Below are 9637 nucleotides of genomic sequence, written 5' to 3'. Positions count from 1 at the left end.
TGACAAGTGGGAACAAAGCTTGCAGTTAATTTCTGTTAGCTTCCAATTCACGTTCATCAACCTCGGAAAAAAGACAAATTATGAAAGCCTGCCCCTAAAGGAATTTTCTTGATGGATGCCTACCAAATCTGTGACATCAACGTGTCATAATAGAAGGACGATACAGGACTTTAATGTCCAAGACGTATTAAACGACGGGACGATAGAACAAGGAGTTTGGCAGTGCGTTATACGGAGGGAACGAGCTCTCTATGGTTCAAACAGAAACTTGTATGTGTAATAATCTAGAAAACGGTATCAGCTTCAAAGTTAATGAGTGAATCCCAATACGTTACTTGAAGACAGATCCTCTTACGGTCTTTAGTCACTAACGAAGAGAAGACTTGGATAAGTTTCGTCCGTTCACCTTCACATCAGGCTACCACACGTGATGGTATGCAAATACTCGGGTTACGTTGGATTGTCTGGAGTGTAAAAGGATTTTTAGCGTTTTCTCATTCCCGATCGTCACTCACTCGAGCAACAGCACGCCAAAGGCAAACAGGCACAGAATATGGACCGTTCTGAGTTACTTGCGCTCGCCTCCCGTCTGCTGGTGCTAGTAATCAAGCGACGAGAAATATCTGCCCACCCAAACTCACTTGAATAAGTCTGCGCTCAAACAGTCAACGTGGACCAAAAGAGCTGAGAAACGCTGCAAAGCTTTGTCACCCTTATCGGAGGTCGTGCTTGGCGAGTAGTTTACGGATCTCTTTGTGAATTTTCACTCGTACCCTTCGGGAGGTCTGCCACCCAACTACCGATTACCGCTCAACAGTTAACTTGACAATGAGGATAATGATGGTGATACTGATGACGACGATAATGCTGATTTCTTTTCATCAACACTGAGAATTTTGTGTCCGACGCGCGATGAAGATTGTGAACTTGCGCACAGTTTGGCAAATTTGTCAGTGTGCGTTGCGTGTCATACCAGTTTTTTTAGGTTAAAGAAAACTGCATGGGTTTTTACAGGCGTCTCTTTCCAGAACCGGGGCATTCAGATGCAGTTGGATGCTTGCAACGGCGACATAGAAGACCAAACTTGAGCAGACCCATTGGGCGGTTGAACACAGATCACATTTTCCAGAGCCGATGCCCTTCTCTGATCATACGAAGACCATCCACTCGTTGTTAAATATTAAAACACATGTTTGCAGGCAGATTAAACTGGACTACACACTAACTAAATTAATAACTTGGTCCCATACGGTAGATGATCCCATCGATTACAAGTGACGTTTTTTAACAATATACTTTCTTGTGATTGCGCAGGCAACAAAACAAGCAGCGAATGCTGAAAAAGCAGACATTCGAAATGTTGAGGAAGGAAGCCTAATCAAGCGTAATGGGGGCGATTATACCCGCCTTGGGGTTGGGATAGGGGTGGGATCAAACTCCGACTGTCATGCTCCCGCGTGCGGATCAGCAGGTACAGAATGTCAGAAATTCCTCTTGTGTACCCGGAGGAGATCAGCGTCCGGTCCATTGTGAAAGACTCGCCTTATCTGTTACTCCATTAAACAGCAGTCCGATGAATCCCACGGGGATTTAGGGAGAATCACCCCGAAGCGAAACAGGCATCCTCGGTGGATCTTTTATTAGAACACCTTTTCTGTGATGAGCAGAATGCGAAACATAACACGTCAAAAGAAATCAGGTGCTTGGGGCTTCTATATTAACCCTTTTCGTTTTGAAAGAGCACCCAAGCGCCTGAGGGTATCTGCCTGATTCAAACTAGTCCCCGAAATTCATACAGGACGTGAGGTGATTTTTACTTTAGTGACAGATCTTGTGCATTAACTCTCCAAGTTTCAAACTGCACAAACAAATGCTGGTTGTTGTTGAGCGAGACGTTGGTATCTCACCTTGTGTAGATGTCTGCCGTTCTATTCACTGAGCCGGGCAGGTTGGTTGCAGACGTCTTCTAACCAGTCTCACAATCAGTGGGCAGTGCATCCTAATGCGTCTGTGTGTACACAAACATTCCTTATTCTTTGTCAGGCCATGTTGTTACATCCAAAAAATAACCTTTTTTAAAGCCTTCTTCTACTTGTTTTAAAGTAGAATGTCGTGGAACGCAGGGGTCCAATTGTTACAGTGAGTTATGCGCAAGAACGAGCGCCCATCACTTTGGGATTGTCGTGAAATTTCCACGTGACTTCTCAAGAGTAAAGAGAGAATCGGGTAGGTGAAACTCAAGCTGAAGCTTTCCAGTAGGGAAGCTGTGAGCTATTTCCTTCTGTAACCACCCTGAACTTGCGTTGTCACCTCGTACTGGCTTATCTGTCGTACAGTGTATTGGCGCGACAGGAGCTGCAGTTCACCGATCTGAGTGGTCCACAAGGCAAGTTGACCGCTTATCTCTACTCGCCATAACGTGCAGACAGTCGCAGTAATATTACCTCCCACAGAGTTCATCAGCTATGCGGCCATAAAAGTTTTCATCACTTTTGGACAGCACTGTTTACCTCTGGGCGCCCCTCCCTTCTCCCGCCTCCCCCCACGCCCACATGCCTTGCTACTAATGCTGGGACGAAATGTGACAAAAACCACGCCTTAATCGATTCAACATTGCGTGTACTGTTCACCGTAGACCAAATTCTAGGGTATCCAAAATAGGAACAACCGTGGTCAAACGCCAGTTTTTCTCAAAAGCTCTTATCTCCCCTCCTCGCATCTACAATTTATTGTCTGGAATGTTTGGGTGAACGGTCGGAGTTACTATTTTGTGTGTCTGGGTCTGGAGGGCGTAATTTGTGGACCGGAACAGGGGGTTGGGACGAATAGTTTATCCTGAAGTATGCATTGTTTCCGCCCTCCCCAAAATGCGCCACTTTACTTGTCAATCAGAAGGCAGCGAGCGCAGTCCAGCTTGACCTATAATGAACGTGACAATGAAGGAATTACGCCCGGTCTGAATGCAGGCGTACGTGGATGGTTTGAGCTGTCTGCTAGTAAAAAGTTTTGGAGTACTGAGGGGATAGTTACCTCACCGTGTATGTACGGGACAGGGTGTCGCCATCTTTGGATATAACAGTAAGCCATCTAGAAACCCAACGTGCCCAAGAATTTTGGAGCAGGGAAAACCAAGAATCCGGGTTGAAGTATGCCGATAGAGATTGTCCTATGGGTTGAGGATACGAAAGATCTTCAATAGATACCTAAAGCAAGAATCAAACGCAGAATTCATCGTCTACGCAGTGTGTTATACCAAGGTTAAATGTGATTTACTTGAATGGTACAAGAAGAAATCATTCAAACACTTGTATTTTGCAAGCCTATGTGGATAATATGTTCGTATATTTTTCTTAATTGGATATTGGGAAGCATTCTTGATATGAGGACTGAAAAATGAAGGCAAGAGATTGTTACCAGTCAAACTGAATATCCTCAGGGTAGACAACTTAGAATTGCGTGATATAGGCTGGCAGACAGAGCAGCGTTTTCAGAGTTCAAGGGAGGACAAGTTATGGATTGCGGAGTTATCTTGATAGGTCGACAGAACTTTGTACGGAACCTGACTGGATTCTAGGCTATTGCGATTGTGGTTACGCATTTTACATCGCACAACTGTCGGAACGGGAGGACAAATCGGGCAAATGATACTAGCTTCAGACGCTTCAAACAAGGTGGCTGGTACATAGCGGTCGAAATCGTAGATCTAGCTGATAAAAACAAAAGGCCCTGAGAATATCTCACGATTGAAGTGCAGTTCTCTCGCATCAGATGACGCCACAAATGGTCGGCCTTTTTGAAGAAATCTACGTCCAAAGCGCCATCATGAAAACAGAGAACAAGTGAGGTCCTCTAAACTGAAAGCATTTGTAAAATCTCGACAAACTAATACTATTAACCCAGTCCATTTCCATTTACTACTTATGAGTAGTTTTTGTAAAAAAATTTTCTCGGGATGGCGTAGGAAAGGATGGCTTTATGTGCATAATGGATTAGAAGAACAGCATGAAACAACAATAATTTAATGTCACCGCCTATGCCTCAATCAGTTCAACTACCTGGACTGAGAGTGCCATTAGTTCACTTGGACCAGGGCAGTATCTACACTTTTGATCACGAATAGGGGTTGTCATGGAGCGACAGCCCGCTGTAACAAAAAATACCATACATCAAACTGTCCTCCTTCCGTCATTTGGAAAAATCATTTCTTTGGAGATGACGCTCAGGATTTGAGTAAGCTCAGCACTAACTCCACTAATACCATTAGGTAACCCAGTAGCCTATTTCATTTCCTCACAACAGGGGGACTCTTCAGTGCGCTGACCGTAGAAGGCACCTTCCTCGTGATGTTACGCCCTCGTAAATGTGTCTTCCTCCCACAGTATTCAAAATTCACTTATACTCCTTGACCTACCTACATTAGATTCGGTTCAATAAACGACCTAGCTGACTATCCGTTATCCTTCATGATACTGACGTAGTCGAGACCTGTTCACCTAACGGTGCAGATACCAAAAATGCGTGTGTCAGTTAACATGTGTATACACGTGTTTGGACGAGTCCTTCCATTGCCCGGACGATTACATCAGATATAAGACCGATTTCAACAGAATTTTCTGCCACCTCGTATTTCATTTGGTTCAGTAAACGGGATTTCGCGGAACACCTTAAACGAGAGATTCAGCTGACTCTTCCATGAAACTTAATCGATACGTAGATGAGAACATTTGTCGGATTATGTCCAGTGTGAGTTTACGTAGAATATAAGTAAGGTTGACGAAAACGTGGAGAGTGTGCTCACCTGAGGAGCCTGAAGAGGAAATAAACTAGTATTGGGCTGTCGAAGAGTTTTTAGCAACCTTGTGAGTAGTTTCACTTCAAGAAAATTAGACAAGTCTTTGTGCAGCTATAAAGCACTCGTAAAAAGTGAATTGATGCCTGTGTTGGCGTGGAAGCGGACAACCAGTTTGAGTGGCAAATGGAAGAAAACACTAATTTAATAAAGGAAGCTACTCATAAGGTTGCTGAAAACTCTTCGACAGCCCACCACCGGTTTCGCCTTTCTTGGGGCCCACCAGGTAGACGCAGTCCCCGAGTTTCCGCCAACCTTATGTTGTACCTGAACCCAAATTGGACTGCTTCCGAGAAATACACTCATTTGCAAATCAATTTGATTTCGTGCCAACTGAATCATGAGGCGGCCTGTGTGCAGCACATTCAGTTGTAGAATATCATAAACGAGAGATTCAGTTGAGTCTCTCGTGAAAACCAAATTGATTTGCAAATGAGTGTATTTCTCGAAAACACTAATGTAACTATGTAATAATAAGGGACTCATACTCAGTGGCAACCCTAAGTGAGGATGACGTGATTACGAATGATGATTTGTCGATGGCATGTTGAGGGTAGTGCTAGGTCATTCAGGAAGGCCTGATGCTTATGCAAGCGTAGCAGGTGAACATCACTCATCATGCATGTGATCCCGCAATTTCAGCGGAATTCAGCAAAATCTGCAATAAATTGATGCAGCGAAGTTGCCACTTTGGAAGTGAAATAATCGGTTTTCAAGAAGATCAAAATATGTATAAATACGCCGCTTGTCACAAAAAAGTGAACTTTGAAAGGAATACAAGTCAGCCTCTTGAAATAAGCAGGTTAACAATCCATGCCGTTGTAAACAACAGTTTGTGCGGCGAGACATATCTGGCCAGCTTATGATTACGGGTTAAAAAGTTTCGATTGGTGGTCGCTCACACAGTCACCATTCATCCCCAGTAGAGACATTATTTTGTCCTTGTAAGCTCCGCTTCATTTGATAACCAGTCGGTAACCAGTTGTTCTTTAAGTAGGTTTGACCGCTTGTACAATGCAATTACTGAACAGCTTCTCAATGTGTTACAGGGTACATAGGTTCGTGTATGAATCCCTTGGCTAAGTAGTCCGGACAACAGGGATGATTACATCTGTCATGAACATTCCCCATCCAATGCCAACGGGCCTGTTAAAAACGAATATTTTATATGCCGACTTCTAAGCAACCTCAAGAGCAGGAAGGTGTGCAGTTCACATTCTGTGGTCAAATTTCGGACAGTATAACTTCAACTTCCCTGTTATTTGGTGCCTCATTTTTTTCATATTTTGCGGCGTATACGAGCTCGATTTATGGACAACTTAGAGAAGTAATCACCAGCCGCTTAATCGACCAATCGCTCATTCACTAGGTCCGGTTCAGTGAGTCAGTCAATCACTCAAACCGCTGTGCAGCCCTTTGTTGTGCCCAGAAGTGGAAAACAAACACGCATCACGCTGAGCGGTACAATTGGCATAGCATGGAGAAGCAACGGACATCAGAGCCGCGCCCAACATACCAGACAAGATTACGTTCGGATTCTTCGGATGATGTTTGTCGCACTGACATGAAAGCAGACACTATCGCTTAATCTATTCTCTTGCAAATAGGCAAACGGTATTGTTTTCAGAACCGGGTTTGCCATTGGTCCGATGACACTGGTTATTGCAATCACCTAGCAGTGGAAAGCCTCCACCGAGTTGTTCATATTTAAGTTGACCTGGATTTTTTTTATCCTAATTTCTAAGTGCTGTCATTCCAAAGAGGTTCAACTCAGTGAATGCTAACGTTAACCCTTAATGGAGATTGCGTCCTGTGAGTGAAGCCAGCCTATGCCGGAAAGCCAAGAAGCACTGTATGACTATTTAAGCCTTATTTGGAATCATCAGCCGGTGCATTTCTTGAAACTCCAAGGAGTCTCGAACCAATGACCCTCAGGCCAGTAGTTTGAACACTTGACCGCTCAGCCGCGAACGGCTGATCAGCATTGTGATTAGCTCGCACATGATCTGGCGCCACTCACCCTTCAATCATGGAATCCACTAAACATCAGTCAATACGTGACCACGTGGTGTGGGTCTCGTGATCGGAGGATCAGCAGCGCTGTACCCCACCTCAGTACGAGTTACTCACACTCTGATTCTCGTTAGATGCTCACACAAGCTCAAACAAGGATGAAATAGCTTTTGGGTTTTTCCGAATGGATTGGTTCCACTGACATGATGAAATTTGTGTTGAAAATCTCCATCTTCCCACGCTACTAATAAGGCTAACTTTAGTTTTTGCTTTCTCTGTACCTGATAACCACGGTATATGCACAGCCATCCGTGCTTCAGCCAGTCATTCTTAGCTAGTACTACAGATATGATTAATCTGTTGAGTTCGATCTGTGACAAACTGATCCCCACAAATGCTGCCATGCTGAGAAGCAGGATTCTGGCTTCTTTTAGGAAGAGGTCACAGTCGACGTGAGACACTGGTTTTATCGCAATAGTAACTTGAAGGGAACCATGCGTTCAGTGGAATTATGCCGAACAGCACTCAAACTGTGACTTGCAGTCTAGGTCCTGCCAGTGGATGCATTTTTCTATCCCTCTGCGCATTGTGGGATGCGTGCATCACCTCCGAAAATCCATTTTGCTTGTGCATGGCAGTACATGTAGATAGTTTCAGAACAACCCTTTCCTGTTCGCTATTCGGTTTACGTCAAGTGAGTTCGTCAACGAAGTTTAATGTGAGCAGCTAATTCGGAAGGAACGTCATCTCACTACAATCTCACAACTTATACGAAAACAGACATCAGTGATCCACACACCACCGTTCGTTCACCCTTCAATGGGTTTACATCAAACCTTATCAGCTGTTTCAGAATGGCTTGGTAAACAGCTCTTTTACATTTGTACAGCAGTGATAAGCTGCAGATTGAGTTTGTGCAACTTGTGCTGTTCTCTTTCCATAAACCAACAATTAAGCCTAATAATCCACTCAGTCCAGCTGCAACGTTTCATTCGGGTGTTTCGTAATCTTGGTTTGGTCTCCCCTCAACTTTTGAGAACAAACTGCTTGATAATCTAAATTTGGACATCATCAACAAATCGTATGCCTTCAAGTTAATTCTTTGTTCATACCACTGTGAAAGTTTGTCGCCTGAAAATGCACCCTGTTGAAAACCATTGCCTTTACAGGCATCCTGAGGGGACAGTATAGGAGGTTGATGCATGTGTCGTGCGCAGTCAGATCAGCCTAGTGAAGGTGATCAGACGAGCCAGCTTGAACCATGAAGTACCAGAAGCTATATGGCAAGCAATTTAACCGTGGACCCAGCGCGACAAATATTGTAGTCACTCGTGATGTCAACCCCAATCCATCGCTCATGATATTTACCCACTAAAAAGATGTTCCTTTATTTGATATTAGGCTACTAACAACCTGCGATACATGATGGCCCATCAGTTCCCCCAGTCAGTGTGTGTTCGATTCTACTTACAAGTTTTAGGATAGTTTTTTAACAAAACGCCCTCCGTGATGGACTGTCCCTTTGTGGAAGAGGTAACATTTGGATACGAGTGATTCCAACGACCGGTCCGTTGAAAACTGAACCGTTCCACCATCGACCCCCCATTATTCCAACCTTTAATGAAATTGCCTTCGTCTCCTCAAAACGCCAGGTAGTTCAAACAGACTTCACGAGGTACGTTCAAAGTTCTAGCCCTGAATTTTCGACAGCCTGAACAGGTGGACTAACTTGGAGCTACAGCCTTGAAGAACTTAGTGAAACTTTATAGGACAGTATTATCTATGCTGGTAATAAACTTCTTAAACTGAGTCAACGCCCCTGTCCAAATTATCACGTTCTGACATCTCTCTAAAGCAACCGTCCCGAATGCTATCCTAATGTTTTTTGAACTTTCTTTGAGTAAATCGGTCACCAATATCCAGAAATGTGTGGCCTGATGCTGACCGAATTTCCTGAGGGTTTGCAGAGGCTTAAATCATCCTTCTATCTCTGTTTCCTTTCGGACCAGTTTTTAACAGACGGACGTATGAGGAAATGAAGTAATTCGATTGAACCAATTTGGTTTTTCGAGAGACTCATCTGGAACCCAGCTGAATCTCTCGTTTGTGATGCTTTCAGGCAACTGAATGTGCTGCAACAGGCCGCCTCATGTTTCAGTCGCTATGATATTCGAGATATTGCAATACATGTATATCTTTGTGATGTACTACTCGTAAGGTTGCCTGAAAACATCACAAGCGAGAGATTCAGCTGGGTTTCAGATGAGTCACTCGAAAAACCAAATTAGTTTGCAAACGAGTGTATATTCGCTTATTTGGTGCAATCTGGTTTCAAGTAGAACATAAGGTTGACGGGAACCCGGGGACTGCACCTACCTGATGAGCTCCAAAAAGGGCGGAACCGGTTGTGTGCTGTCGACGGGTTTTGAGCAACCTTATGAGTAGTACATTACAAAGATATAATTCGATTGAAGTTTATCTGGATAGATGAAATGGAGATAGATGAGCTGACGATTCGATGAGTAAACGGAGCATAATTTTAAGAACCGAAGGTCTGAAGATCCGATGAACAGGGTAGCCAGCGAGCGGATTTTGATGACCTTTTTAGAGGGTACACCATTTTCTCCTTGGACTAGAATGAAGACCAAGGAAATCCAATGAATCAGCACAATGGCTAATTTCCGTAATCAAACACATTCTAGACTAATTGACCAAACTAATGTATCAAACACGAAACAAGTCAACTGTGTGAAAAAGTATTTTGAAATAGTGGTT

The sequence above is a fragment of the Opisthorchis viverrini genome (genome assembly GCF_000715545.1).
Source record: "Opisthorchis viverrini unplaced genomic scaffold opera_v5_79, whole genome shotgun sequence".
Taxonomy (NCBI): Eukaryota; Metazoa; Platyhelminthes; class Trematoda; order Opisthorchiida; family Opisthorchiidae; genus Opisthorchis; species Opisthorchis viverrini.
Note: the sequence above shows the minus strand (reverse complement) of the source record.